The sequence below is a fragment of the Mastomys coucha genome, unplaced genomic scaffold, assembly GCF_008632895.1.
Source record: "Mastomys coucha isolate ucsf_1 unplaced genomic scaffold, UCSF_Mcou_1 pScaffold16, whole genome shotgun sequence".
In the NCBI taxonomy this organism is placed as follows: Eukaryota; Metazoa; Chordata; class Mammalia; order Rodentia; family Muridae; genus Mastomys; species Mastomys coucha.
The window spans coordinates 52566228-52581407 of NW_022196898.1; the positions used below are offsets into that span (position 1 = coordinate 52566228).

Here is a 15180-nt window from a genome sequence, read left to right on the forward strand (position 1 = left end):
TGTGTAGTGTAGTTTTGATAGTCTGAATGTCTATGAAAGAGATCTGAGGCTGAAGCATCCTACATCATGGTCCCAAAGAAGCAGGACAGCATTGGTTCTAAAGAGCACTGGCTATAAATAACTGACATCAGGAGCCTGTGGCCTAGAATCTGTGTGTGTGTGTGTGTGTGTGTGTGTGTGTGTGTGTGTGTGTGTGTAGGCTGGCTTCAAAATGACAGTGTCACTGTCACTGGAATCTTGGTCTGGACTCCCCTTGTTTCCCCTAGTCCTTGTGATCTGTGTTGACAGACTTCAGAAGAGACACACAGAGTAGCATAGAAAACAGAGGTTATTGCAGTACATACTGTCAGGGGGGCACACAATGGCCACAGACACCACTGTCCCAATCTATATTTTGGGTACACTTTATGCTGCTGCTGTTTTTCTTTCTTTCTTTCTTTTTGTTGTTTTGTTTCGTTTGAGACAGGGTTTCTCTGTAGCTTTGTCTGTCCTGGAGTTTGCTCTGTGCACCTCTGCCTGCCTTTGCCTCTAGTGTGCAAGTCCACCATCACCCTGCTCTGTGCACCTCTGCCTGCCTTTGCCTCGAGTGTGCAAGTCCACCATCACCCTGCTCTGTGCACCTCTGCCTGCCTTTGCCTCGAGTGTGCAAGTCCACCATCACCCTGCTATGCTGTTTTCTCAGGTTTTCCTAAAAGACTTTGATTTGTCCAAGTAATAGGCTGGTTTGGATGGAGCGAGGTGTGATGTGTTTTTACTCAGGATCATAGGAACATACTGAAATGAACTTGTACAGGGTGCAAGAGCTATTGGGTACAATAGTTAAGAATGGAGTTCTACTCAGTGTCAGCAGATAGAGTTAGAGGAAGGGAAATGAATACAGACCTGTAATCCCAGCGCCTGAGAGGTAGAGGCAGGAGAATTATCGCTGGATGCTAAACCCAGTACATACAAGTTTGATGAGGGTCAGGCTCTTTGCATAGTCTCAAATTATCTCCCAACACCGAGCAGTGGTGGTGCATGCTTTTAATCCCAGCACTTGGGAGGCAGAGACAGGCAGATTTCTGAGTTCAATCTACAGCATGAGTTCCAGGACAGCCAGGGCTACGCAGAGAAACCCTGTCTCGAAAAACAAACAAACAAAATTATCTCCCAACAAAGTATATACCAACTATAAAAGGAAAACCACTACTCTTAAAGGGAGGAAACTTGGCAGAATTGACTTAACCAGTAATGGAACGAATCAGGCCCTGCAATTATAACCAGTGCCATCACTCCTTGTGTTCCTTCTAATCCATAGCTTGAGTCTAATCATAAGGAAACACCAATAGGATGCTCTACAAATGTCTTCAATATGCCATGGTCCTAAGTGCAGAAAATCTATTCCAGATTAGAAAACAAAGATGTGGGTGAGTGTTTGTCTAGTATGCTTAAGGTCCTGTGTTCACCACTGTACCACCAAACATACTTGACGACTGGATGTGGCCTATGATGTGGAATGTATTTTACTATAATAATGTTATTGAGACACTGGAACCATGTTTTAATGAAGGTTATAGATTAGAAATTATTTAATTGGAATTGACTTCTTAGTTTTCACATTTGTATTGTGGCTATGAAAAAGAATGCTCTTCTCTTTTTGCTTGTAATTTTTTGAGACAGGTTTCTCTGTGTAGCCCTGGCTGTCCTGGAACTCTCTGGATCACTCTGTAGATCAGGGTGGCCTTGGACTCACAGGGATCTGCCTGCCTCTGCCTCCTGAGTGCTGGGATTAAAAGGATGTGCCACCACCATGAAGCCCAAAGACCTTTTTAATGGGGTGTCCAGAATCAGTTTGTTGTAAGACCAGACAGCACACCCAGCAGGACTCTCCAGTCCCTGTGAGTCACTCTAGTTACAAAACATGTAGAAGTTATTTTGAGACAGTCTCATGATATAGTCCTAGTTGGCCTAGAACTCATTATATAAACCAGATTCAGACTGGTATATATCCACCTACTTCTACCTCTGGAGATATAGAATTAAAAGTATGTGCCAGCCAGGCAGTGCTGGTGCATGTCTTTAATCTCAACACTGGGGAGGCAGAGGCAGGCAAATCTCTGTGAATTTGAGGCCAGCCTGGTCTATAGAATGAGTTCCAGGACAGCCATGAATACACAGTGAAACCCTGTCTCGAGAAAAAAACATGTGCCATCCACAAAACCTTCTAACACATAAGTCAGTTCAACTCATTTCAACTTTAGTCCGACAAAAACTATTTTTCGCTTTCATCTTCACATTGGGTGATTTCGGTCACGAATTCCACAGGGCCCTCCTTCTCGAACAATAGAAGAATCCATTTTCTGATAAACAGGTTGAAACCAAATAAATTCTAACACTTGTATAATACAAAGATGAAACATTCTGGACCCAAAGCTCAAAGCTAATTAAGCACCAGTGGGGGCTACAGATTGAACCACCTCCAACCCCTTTGGCAACAATCTTTGTTCGCTCTCTTTGCTGTTCTTCCTATATCGCTTGCCGCAGGAAGCTGCCATATTGAAGCCCAATTTTTAGTTGTTGCTCTTATGAAAAGAAAAACAAATAGGTGGTTTATTACAAGAATGTACGGGAACTTATACTCTAAACGTCCATAAATACATATTCTAGAAGCTCTTATCACCCCAGAACCCCACTACACCTTCTCTTTCATCTTTTTAAACATCCTGTTACATAAATTCCAGCTGCATCTATAGCAGGAAGAATAATAAGATAATAATTGGTCAAACATCAAAAACATTTGGGCGGGCCTTCTCCAGACCTCTGGTCTTCTCTCCCACTGAAGCCCTGGCTCAGGTTCCCCCACTTTATTAATACTTTTTTTTTGTTTGTTTGCCTGTTTCTTCTCGAGCCTTTCTCCTACGTAATTACTATGAATTTTTGCCAGGTCAGGAATTTTTCTCACAAACAAATCTCAGATAATAATAATATAAAAAGCAGACAAACAGTGTCTGAAGATCACATGTAAAGCCTCTGCAGGCACACCCCGCCACCCTTTGATTTCTTCTCCATATTGACTTGGGATTCATTGGGAGAATCGCACGTCCTCGGTTTTGGACAAAGTAGATCCTTCACCTGAACTATTCGAGGAATTTCCTATGAATTTTGTGGGCATGGTTTGGGAACTGTTAAGAGTAAGAACCACACGAATTGCCTGTGTGGGCTGGGAATCTCACAACATCTGTACATACTTGCAGCAAACATTTCATGATGCTAAACGTCCAGGACAGGAAGAGCATTCGGGGTCATTCAGCTTGACTTCTCTTTCATGTAGGAACGCTTCCATAGCTTTGCTAACAAGGGGCTGTGGTTCAAGCTTAGGTTTTTTTTTTGTTGTAGCCAGGTATTGCCTATGGTGCTGGCAGACCCTTCCATTGCTGGCCAGCTCTCACCAGAACCCTTACCTCTGGCTGTGCTCCTCAGAGGCCTTCTGGCAGGCAGTGCCTGCCTTCCTTGCACAACTCTTGCCCACTTTTGGTAGGTTCCCATCTGTATTAGTCAGGGTTCTCTAGAGTCAGAGAACATATGAAATTTCTCCATATATGAAGGGAATTTATTGTAATGACTTACAGTCTGTAGTCCAACTAACCCAACAGTGGGCAACTGAGAATGGAAAGTCCTAGAACCTCATAGCTACTCAGTCCCATGAGGCTAGTTGTTCCAGCTGGTCTTCTGTATAAGCTAGAATCCCGAAGAGGTAGGTTCCAACAGATGTGCTGGCAAGTAAGTACAAGCAGGTGAAAAAGAGTGAGTCTTCCTTCTTCCAATGTCCCTATGTAGGCCTCCAGCAGAAAGTGTGGACCAACATACCTGGATTTGGAATTTGGTTATCCCAGGCTAGCCTCAAACTCAAGAGATTCAGCTGCCTTAGCCTCCTGAATATGGGACTAAAGGGGTGTACCACCCAGCTCAATATAGGTTTTGGTTTGCTTTGGTTTTGTTTTGTTTTGTTTTTTGACAGGGTTTCTCTGTGTAGCCCTGGCTGTTCTGGAACTCACTCTTTAGACCAGGCTGGCCTCAAATTCAGAAATCTGTCTTCCTCTGCTTCCTGAGTACTGGGATTAAAGGTGTGTGTCACTATTGCCCTGCTTCAATATACTTTTTTATTGTCTAAAAGTATTAACTTTGGGCTGTAGGTACAGCTTAACTGGTCAGTTCTTGCATAGGATGGGGAAAAACAACTACAACATCATGCAAACTACAACATAGGGAAGTAGAGGCAAGAGGATCTAAATTCAAGGTCAGCCTTTGCTATTTAGAGATTTTGAAGCCAGTCTTGGCTACATGGGACCCATTCACTAAAACAAGGTATATGCTTATAATCTCAGCATTTGAGAACCTGAGGCAGGAGGATCAGGAGTTCAAGATGATCCTCACCTATTCAGTAAGTTCTAGGCCAGCCTGGGTTATACTGAGACTCTGTCTGAAAAATGCCAAACAGATGCTGGAAAGATGTCTCAACAGGTAAAATGGTGCTTGCTGATAGACTGGACAACCTGAGGTTTATTCCCAGGTCCCATACGCTGGAAAGAATTAATTTCTACAAGTTGTTCTCTGACATCTGTATTTGTGTGACACATGTGACCCCCCCCCCAAAAAAAAGAATGCATCATAATTTAAAATAAAATAAACAAAAAAGAGAGAGCTGGGCACCGTAATGCATGCCCTCCAGATGACTCAGGGCACTGTGTACAGCCCAGCGCCGGAAAGCTGCTTTCCCATTGATAACACTGAAGGCCGTCAACTAAGTGATAAAACTCTTGCTCCATCCGTCAGAGTTCTCCAGAAGAACAGCTCCAGAGGATGTGAACAGCGATTTGTTAAATGGAGTTCATGATTGGCTGAGGAGTATGACAATGGCTGCCTGTGTGCTGGGGAGCCAGAGAACCCAGGTGCTTCTTAGTCCAAGAAGCCAGAGGCACCAGAATGAGGGAGACAGATGACAACCATAGTGTGAGGCTGAAGCTACGCCCCCCAGAGAGTCGCTGTCGTGGGTCCATGCTGTAAGGTAGAAGGGACTAGACTCTGCTCAACTGTGGTGACAGCAGCAGGAGCAGACACACCGGTTCAGGAACAGCTGGACTTGCACACATGGGCTGGCTTCCTCTCCTTCCAACTTTGCTCCATTGAGACCCCAGCCTACTGAACAGAGGTGGGCATGTTTAGGATAGACTTTTCCCCATCAGTCCATGTCCCACGTGCCAACTGTGTTTGGAAATACTTTCACAGACATACCCGGACGTGTGCTTTACTGATTTCTTGGATGTCTCTTACACTTAATAGTGAATTAAGTGTAAGAGTCCGTATCCTGTGTAGTAGATAAAAAATATCCCCAATTTATAGCCCAGAATTAAGTCTCAAGCCCAGAACAAAAGGCTGAGGTGCCTATTAACATACCAAAGTGAATGCTGTGTGGCCAGGTTCTCCCAGCATCCCTCTGTTCCTCCCCAGTGCAGAGTCCTCCTGGCTGACATACCTACCCCTTACCCGGAAGTCTCCCGGTCTAGGCTTCTCTAACTCCTATATAACCCAGCCATTCTGGTTACATTGATCCCCCCCTCCTTTTTTTTAATCTTTTTTTGGACTTTTTCCCTCTTAGCCACTTCTCCTGGTTCCCCTCCCCCTTCCCCAGCTCCTTATATGGCCTGGCTCAGGGTCACATCGATCTGGACTCTTCCAGATGTTCCTGCCTCTGGCTATGCTCTCCCCCATATCTACAGCAAATCCTCTCTCTCCTCCACCTTACCCAGGCACAGTCATGACATTTTGTTTCCTTTTTCACTCAAGAATGAGTCACAGGCTGAGAAACTTGTCAAAGTCCACTCATGCGGTAACTAACAGAAGCTAACTCAAACCTACCTGTCAACTTCAACATTTAACTTAGTATTTTGCCTTATTCCTTTATATTCCAATCCTAATTATTATTTTTTATTTATTATCAAAAGGGCTAACTACATTCCATACTGTTTGGTAAATGACATGGGAAATGATGTAACTGGTCCTAGGACATGTTAAGTCTAATATTTACATGAATTTGTTGACCTCTGGAGAGTTTGCTGAGGGCCAGGTGTGGTAGCACATGCCCTTAATCCCGGCACTTGGGAAGCAAAGTCAGGCTGATCTCTGTGAATTTTGGGCCAGTCTACTGGTCTACTTAGCAAGTTCCAGGCTAGCCAGAGACCTGGTCTCAAAACAAAGGTAAGCTTCAAGGGCCAGCCAGATGGCTGAGCAGGAAAAGGTGCTTGCTGCCAAACCTGGCTACCAAGTTGGATCCCTGACAGACCTGTCAGGGAGAGAACCCAACTCCCACACCATGTCCTCTGATTTCTTTTTTGTTGTTTTGTTTCCATTTTAGAGAGAGAGTGTCTTACTATATAGTAGTGGCTGGCCTGGATATTGCTATATAGACCAGTCTGGCCTCAAACGCAGACATCCACTTGACTCTGCCTCCTGACCTTGGGATTAAAGGCATGTGCCACCACAGCAGGCTGTGCTGCATGCCACCACCAACCCAAATAAATAAGTATAACAATATTAACTTAAGAAAAGGGTAGCCAGGCGGTGGTGGCGCATGCCTTTAATCCCAGCACTTGGGAGGCAGAGGCAGGCGGATTTCTGAGTTCGAGTGAGTTCCAGGATGACACAGAGAAACCCTGTCTCAAAAAAAAAAAAGAAAGAAAGAAAGAAAGAAAGAAAGAAAGAAAGAAAGAAAGAAAGAAAGAGAGAAAGAAAAGAAAAGGGTAAATGTCAAGCTGAGCATGGTAGCCAGAACTACAAAGCTGAGGCAGGTATATCCCTGCCAGTTTGAGGTCTGCCTGGGCTACATGGTAAATTAAAGGGCAGCCTGGGCTACAAAGTGAAACCCTGCTTCGAACAAACACCTAGAACCCATGTAAAAATCAGGGTTTGGCTTAGGTATGGTGGCACATGCCTTTCATCCAAGCACCAGGAAGCAGGTCTCTGAGTTCTAGACAGTTCTCCTTTACATAGTAAGCTAATGCCAGCCAGTGGGCTGGGGTGTGTGTGTGGGGTGTGTGTGTGTGTGAAGTTCAGAAGCGCTGTGGTTGTCCTCTGTTGGAATAGTGTTACCTCTGGGTTCAATTCCCAGCACCTAAAACACAAGGCTTAGTGGTATATGATCGTAACCCTGCCACTTGGGAGGTAAAAGCAAGGAGTTCATGGTCATCCTCAGCTACCTAGTGAGTTTGAGGCTAGCCTGGACTATGTGACATAGTCTCAAAAAATAAAACAACAACAAACCCCACTATATATCACAGATTTCATAAGTTAAACCCTGACAAAAAACAAATTTCCAAACAGGACTAATATAGGGCCTTCCAAATACATTCTTTTAAAGGCAACAAGACTGTCCTGTGTATTTATTGAACTGTCAGACAGTTTAACTTGCTAGTCAAACACATAAGCTTTGGTCTGATTAACTCTCAGTTCTGTTTTCATTTCTTGCCAAGAGCTCAGCTTTTCGCAGATTTACTAGCATGGTGAGCAAAGCAGAGAAACGGCTAACTGTGATGGTCCCTGCTATGCTGGAGGTTGAGGCAGGAGGATCACTTGAGCTCAGGGGTTTGAGGTGACTTTAGGCCTGTCTCTAAAATTAAATTGAATTTTAAAATTAAATGGAGCCCAGACTTGGTAGTGTTGGTCTTTAATCCCAACACTCTGGGGGCAGAGGCAGGAGGATCTCTGTGGGTTCAAGGCCAGCCAGGTCTACAGAGTGAGTTCCAGGACAGGCATAGCTATGTAGAGAAAGACTCTGTCTCAAAAAGAAAACAAAGTGGAGACACTAGTACATGCTGAGCACATAGTGTGTCAGTATGTAGTATGTTAGTATGTTAGCATAGGCATGTAGTATGTCACTTTGTCATACCCAGTTCAAAGATGAGAAGATAGAGGCAGAGAAAGAGTGAGGGATTTGCTTAAAAGGAAAAGAGAAAAAAAAATGGTACACAAAGTCACATCCCAGACCAGGATCCCAAACACTACTATATCCCTCTGGTCCTTGAACACTGAGGGAATCCTCACTGTGCCTGGGGACTTTAGAAGTCAGTCTAGGAGTCATCCTGGCCACCACCAGGGGCCCCCAAGAAGGCCCATGTGACATGACTTTACCACGGTGAGGGTTTTTTTTTTTTTTTTTAATTTTGTTTGTTTGTTTGTTTGTTTTTTGAGACAGGGTTTCTCTGTATATCCCTGGCTGACCTGGAACTCACTCTGTAGACCAGGCTGGGCAGGAACTCAGAAATCTGCCTGCCTCTGCCTCCCAAGGACTGGGATCAAAGGTGTGCACCACCACGGCCCGGTGCACAGTGAGGTTTTTATTCTCAGCCATATATGTTTAGAAATTCAGTCTGTCTGCCTTACTCAGCATGGCAGCTTACGTCTGTAATTCTAGCACTTGGGAAACTGAAGCAGGAGGATTGCTATACATTTGAGACCAGCCTGGGATTACAGAACAGGCTCTGTTTCAAAATAACAACAGCAAGGACAACAACAGAACAAAATCCAATCTGCTAACATATAGGCTGTGAATTTGTTTCCTAAAGTTGATTCAAAATCCCAGAGGTTGGTGTTTAAAGCCACAATAGCAGTTTATTCTTAAAATTATGATGAGATACAGAAAGAGACGCAAAGTCTGGGGACCAAAACTCTCATGTCACATGTTCAACACTCAGGAAGCCTGGTGCCCAAAGTTGTTGCTTGCAGAAGCAAGGGAGTCCCTTCTCCTTTGTTTCTAGAAAGTCTGTTTTAAGTTATGGATATTGTAAATCATGACAGAATCAGGCTCCTTGGCCCCAAGGCATCATTTTACCTGCTTAAGAACTGAACAGGTGAAGGTAATCTCTTTCTTGCCAGAGAAATTGGATAATCCAAAGTTGGATAAACACTTCCAATTTTTACTCTGAGATCCTCTCTGTTCCAAGGCTCCAAAGCTCACCAGCTCTGGTCCTGAATGCTGTGTATGAATTGAGGTCAATTATTATCCCACAGCACACAGCACCTTGTGGGCCACGGGGCCATGCTTCTCCTCTACTAAATGAAACTTTGAATACTATACTGACTTTCAGTTTTCTGACCTTGAAAGGGCAAGTTAGTTCCAAGTTCTTGAGGCTTCAAATCCTGACAGCAGCCTAAGAGCCGGGGCTGGCTGGCGGACATTAGCTACTCTCTCATTTCTGAAGGTTTTGCTGGGTGGGCTCTGAAGCTTCAGAAACAGACTGTCGCCATCAGATTTCTGCCTGTCTCCTGAAAACCAAAGGATAACAAATACTGTTTCTGTAGCTACCGAAGAGACAGACTGCTTGGAGAAAGATTTACATGGCTCTGTAGGCTCCCTGGCTGTGCCAACTCTGGGGGAGTCGCTGCACACAGCAAGAGTCGGCTCTGGTTCTTGGCTCTTGGCCACAGTTCCCACAGCTACAGCAACATTGGCAGCTTCTGCTCTCATGCAGAGCTTCTAGCATGCTGGGAGTCTCCTGCTAACAACCTCTGAAAGACAAGGCTCCAAGTCCTACCAGCTAACGCAGCCAGGACTTCAAGGCAAATGGCTGCAGCCAGATCCCTGGAATCAGGTCATGTCAGAGCCTACCACAAGAAAGGGTGAGCCCTGCCTGTGTATGTTATAGAACACTTTGCACGGGCGGGATAGTATAGAGAAACTATAGACCTAAGTCTATAAAAAAAAAGCAGACTGAGCAAGCCATGAAGAACCTCTCACCTCTCCTGAGCTCTGAGTTCAGGGAAGAAAATGTAGGTTCTGTGGAGCAGATTTGCTTCTAATTTTATTTTTTTATTCTTTACAATTTCTCATTATATTCATAATGAATTAATGAATTTTGGTCAATTCCATATCTTATTAACCAGTATCTTGAAAATATTTTTACATATGTAACTAACCTTATTTATTTACTTAATTTTGAGACAGGGTCTTACTATGTAGTCCTGGATTCCCTGAAACTTGTGTAGACCAGGCTGGCCTTGTCTTAGGGTTTATACTGCTATGATGAAACGCTATGGCCAAAAGCAACATGTTATAGTCCATCGTGGAAGGCTGAAGTCAGGGCAGGAATTCAGGCCAGGAACCTGGAGACAGGAGCTGATGCAGAGGCCATGGAGGAGTGCTGCTTACTGGTTTGCTCCTTCATGGCTTGCTCAGCCTGCTTTCTTATAGACTTAGGACTACCAGCCTAAGGATGGCAGCATTCACACTGAGCTAGGCCCTCCCACATTAATCGTCAATCAAGATCATTTCCCATGGTGGGAAATCTGTGGAGTCATTTTCTCAATTAAGATCCCTTCTTCCCGAAAGAACCTAGCTTGTGTCAAGTTGACATATAACCAGCCAGCACATCCTAAGACACAGAATTTGCTAGCCCCTGCCCCTGAAGTGCTGAGATTAAAGTGTATCACTGCACCTGGCCACCTGGCTTTTCTTTCTTTTTCTTAAATGTGGGGGACTGGGGGAACATGGGCATGTGCACATGAACGCAGGTCTCCTCAGAAGGCAGCAGAGGATAGGCTGTTTGAGCCTTTGGAGCTACAGGCAGTTGTCAGCTGCCTGATGTGGGTGGTGGGAACCAAACTCACTGGGTACTCTTGGATGGCCCAGAACTCACTATGTAGACCAGATTGGCCTCGAACTCAAAGAAATCTGTCTGCTTCTGCCTTCACCTCCCAATTTCTGAGATTACAGACATGCAACACCATGCTGGACCGATGTTTTCTTTTATCTCTCTCCCATTCCTTCCTACCTACTTTCAAGTTGTTGGAGTGTGCGAGAGGGAGAGGGGCCTCAGTTTAGGTAGAGTTGTTCACATGAGCATAGGTGGGGAGTTATTTACCAGAATCTGGGCAATTTACCAGTGATTAAACCACTGAATAAAATGACTTCCTTCTCTAGCAACCATTAATTGCCAATAGTCCCTCAGGGAGGGATAGGGCCTTATGAGCCCTGGGGCAAGTTTTTTTTTCCTACACTTCTGGGCTCCCACACAGGGAAGTACAGTGAGAACCAAAGCCTTGCCTTGGTTGTTCTGTTTTGCTCTTTTTGTTGTTGTTGTTTTGTTGAGGCGTGGCCTCACTATGCAGCCTGCTGGTGGGGGATGGGGGAGGTGAGATGGGGAAGGGGGAGGGAGGTCCTCCAACCCAGTCCTTCTGCTTCAGTGTGCAGAGTGCTGAGTTTTTAGCCCTATGGTACCACGCCCTAGTCAAGACCTTGCCTTCTAAGACTCATTCTTCCAAGACTCCTAGGAAGATTCTGAGCTCCAGGTCATAGAACACTGAATACATTTGGTGATCCACAGCCTCTTCTTGGAGAGATCTCTCGACTATGCTGGGAGAAGCCCTCAGACTGTCTGTCCTGTTCACTGAAGACTGAGCAGGGTTCTAGACTGCCAAGTTCATTTATTCGACATAGGTAGATTTACTACCATTTCCTGCCTCAGTCCAACATCCATACACTGAAATGCACGATGTTCCTGGCAGTGCTTGAGGGTTAACTAAATGGGAAGGCTTGGCCCCTTGGTGATCCTTCCAATGGGTCCGGTCGTTCTTTGAACATTCCCTACACTGTACTCCCTTTCGTCTTAATGGGCCCTACCCATTGAGGTCGACTCCAGATCTCTCTCCTATATCTTTGCCTTGGCTCAGGCCTCTGACCCCTCCACGGCAACGTCTCAGAGCAGGGAGATGGCCAAAATAGGCAGTCAGAGAAGAGCGCAGGCATTCATTCCTATCGCATCTGCTCAGCCTCTCAGCCGCCCTGTCAGGGAGCCTCTCAGAATCACAGGCTGGGCCAGAGAGTCTTGCCCTCTTCATTCAACAGTGTGAGAACCAGAGTGCGATACAGAGCAAGGTCCTTCAGAGGCTGTGTGCTGACTGCTGAAAAGCCAGAGAGATACTGCTGCGCATGTGGTGTTCTGCACAGGCTCCTTGCCCTGGGTCAGTCTGCACTGGGTGCTGAGGACGACGCCTCCCCCCAACCCCCCAAGATTCTTCCCTCTTTCTCTGCCTGCATTGGTTGTCAGGAGGGTTGCTAATGATTTACTATGAGAAACTTCTACTGTCTGTTTTTTTTTCTTTTTTGGGGGGGAAGTGGAGTAGAGCAGGGTACACCTGCAGAGGTGGAGGTCGGAGGACAATCTACCAGACCTCTGTTCTTTCCTTCTCTCCTATCAGTTCCTGGGATCAAACTCAGGTCACCGGGCTTTGCAGCAAGCATCTTTATCTACCTTGAAGGTCCTTGTCATCGCTTTTTAACTTTTTTTTTTCCTGCTGTTTTTCTAAACAGCAGAGCCCTGAGTGTCCTGGAGTCATTTTGTAGACCATATTGGCCTCAGACTCAGAGAGACCCAACTGCTGCTGCTTCTCCAGTGCTGGGACTAAAGGCATTTGCCACCATGCCCAGTATGGTTTTTGTTTTGTTTGCTTGTTTGTTTGTTTGGTTGGTTTCTTTGAGACAGGGTTTCTCTGTGTAGCCCTGGCTGTCCTGGAACTCACTTTGTAGGCCAGGCTGGCCTTGAACTCAGAAATCCACCTGCCTCTGCTTCCCCAGTGCTGGGATTAAAGGAGTGTGCCACCACCACCCATTTTTTTTTTAACTCTTAATGAATTGACATATAGGAGTGATACTATCCAATAAAGGCAGGCAATCCTAACAGACTTACTCCATTCAGGTTTGGTCAATTCATCAGCTGACCGATTAAAAACCTCTTACTGAACACTGGCAGCATTGTGTTCTGTACTGCACTAATTGATATGAACAAGCAATGAGGAGACATAAAAAAATGAATTCTCGATCCTCTCAGCATTTGTTTTCATTTTTTCAGTGCCAAGGATCCTACCCAGGACTTCACAATTGCAAGGCAAGTTTTCCACTACTGAGCTACACCCCACCCTTCAGAAGGATACAAATCGGTGCACTCAGGGGGAGGACAGAAGAGCCCATCGCTAAGCATCACTCTGCCTGGCAGAGGTGAAGGAATGCACTTTCCCTTACCAGCCCACCAGGCAGATGCCTGGAGACTTCTGTGGTAGCCTGATTCTTCTTGGTGCCTAAGAAGCTAGCACCAAGATTAATACAAGCAAGTGGGGCACTCTGAAGTAAATTCTTCAAAAGTCCCTGTATGTACCTAACAGGAGCTCAGTGTGCAAGCTCTTTCTTCTCTTAACTGGGTTGGCTGCCAATCATTTCCTTTTAATAGCCGGAGAAACTGAAGTTACATTGCTCTTCCCTGTTCCTCGGGGCAACTAAGACAAGAACAAACAGGGTTCAGTACCAGGAATAAAGTTGACTCATACTCGCAGGCTCTCTCTCCTTTTAGAACACATTGACTGAGGACTTGGAATGGCGATGACATTCATTCTCACAGGGAAATGAATGAAGTGGCCAAAAGCAAGAGGTTAGCAGAGAGCTGGAGGCGCAGAGCAGGCTGTGGCTCTCACACTGTTCTCTGATTTGGATTTGGATTTGGTTTTTGCATTCTCTTCAAAAAAAAAAAAAACATTTTTGTGTCATCCTCGTGCAGGGGCTGTGCTAATCTTCTCTGTATCACTCGAATTTAACTGTATGTGCTGCCAAAGCAAGTACTGATTTTTACATTTCTGAGACAAGGTTTCACTATGCAACAAAAGACTGGCTCTGAACTCTTGATCTTCTTGTCTCTTCCTTCTGAATATTGGAACCACAGCCCAGCACCAGCATTCTCAGCGGTACTTACTGCACTGTTTTAGGCAAAGCCAGGCCTCTTCCTCTTAAAAGAAAGGGTGGTCCTGAGAATCTTAGAGGGAAAGGTGGTCCTTCGAAGGCCACATTTTAGGTGGAAAGACAAGGCTGTGCAGAAATAATACCCCTAACAACCTAGGAGCAGAAAGCTTCTGCGGAGCACGAAGGTAGCCTTTTCTTCTGTCATGTCTTTGCTATCCCTTCTATCACTCCTGGTTGTCACTTCATAGTCTGCACTTACTATTTTGATACTCATAGGCTTGTTTTTTATATCAATTCTGTACCACTTGACGGTAGCAATAGTGATGTCCTATCCTTACTGGCAACTAGTTCGGTGACCACTCTTGTTAGGGCCTTAGGAAACGTTGTTTGATTTGATGTTATAGGAGAACTGGACTTCAAGGGTAAACAGCTGCAAGGTCTGGCAATCCATAGGTCTGGCCAAGAATTTCCACCAGGCAAACAACATTTGGCAACGACAGGGGCATTCCATTGAAGTAGAGGAGAGATGGGTTATGCAACAGTTCTACAAATAAAATGGATTTTTCTGGCGTGGCTCAGTTCTTTGAAAAGCAATGTAAGATGTCACCTTTACAGATAGCACGTACTATGTATCTCTTCCAGGTTTAAATAGGAAGAGGCACAGTTAGTTTTCTGATACATGGCGCTATGCTACATATTGTGCACATAGACTTTTTGTGTTTTGTTTTTGCCTATGTTTTAAATCTCACTGATGAGCTGCAGAGATGGGCTCAGTTAGGGAGTGTTGCTAAAAAAGCATGAAGAGTTGAGTTCAGATCTCCAGAAGGCTTGTAAAATCTGGGCATGGTCACACTTACCTGTCATCTATCACTGGGTAGTGGAGGAATGGAGATGGATAGACCCCCAGAGCTCAGTAGCCAGCTAGTGTAGACAATCAGTAAGCACCACCACATTCAGGGGAGCAATCCATCAAAAGACAAGGTGGCGAATGATAATAAAAGATTCTCAGGGTCACCAGGTGGTGGGGGGTACATGTCTTTAATCCCGGAACTCTGGAGGCAGAGGGTGATGTTTATTCTTGGTTGTCAACTTGACTACATCTGGAATGAACTACAATCCAGAAATGGAGGGCACGCCTGGGATCTAGATCTTGAGGCTGGAAGCTGGTACCAGGGACTGAGATATTGCTGTGATAGGCCTGACCATGCTTTTGCTAGGAAGAATGTGGATTTGGGGACTTTGGATTTAGAAAGCCATGGAATGTTTTAAGCAAGACTTACTGGGCTATTCTAGTAGGAATATGGAAGACTTTGTTGCTGAGAGTGATTTGAATTGTGCAGACCTGGCCCAAGAGGATTCAGTGGAGAAGAATTTCAGTATGTGGTATAGAGACCATTTTTTGTGGTATTTTGGTGAAGAATGTG

The 15180-nt window shown here is 45.1% G+C and overlaps 1 pseudogene; it reads right to left on the reverse strand.

Annotated features, from left to right (window-relative positions):
* Window positions 1-13539: 13539 nt before the first annotated feature.
* On the reverse strand, window positions 13540-13639 carry LOC116094502 (annotated as a pseudogene).
* Window positions 13640-15180: the final 1541 nt, after the last annotated feature.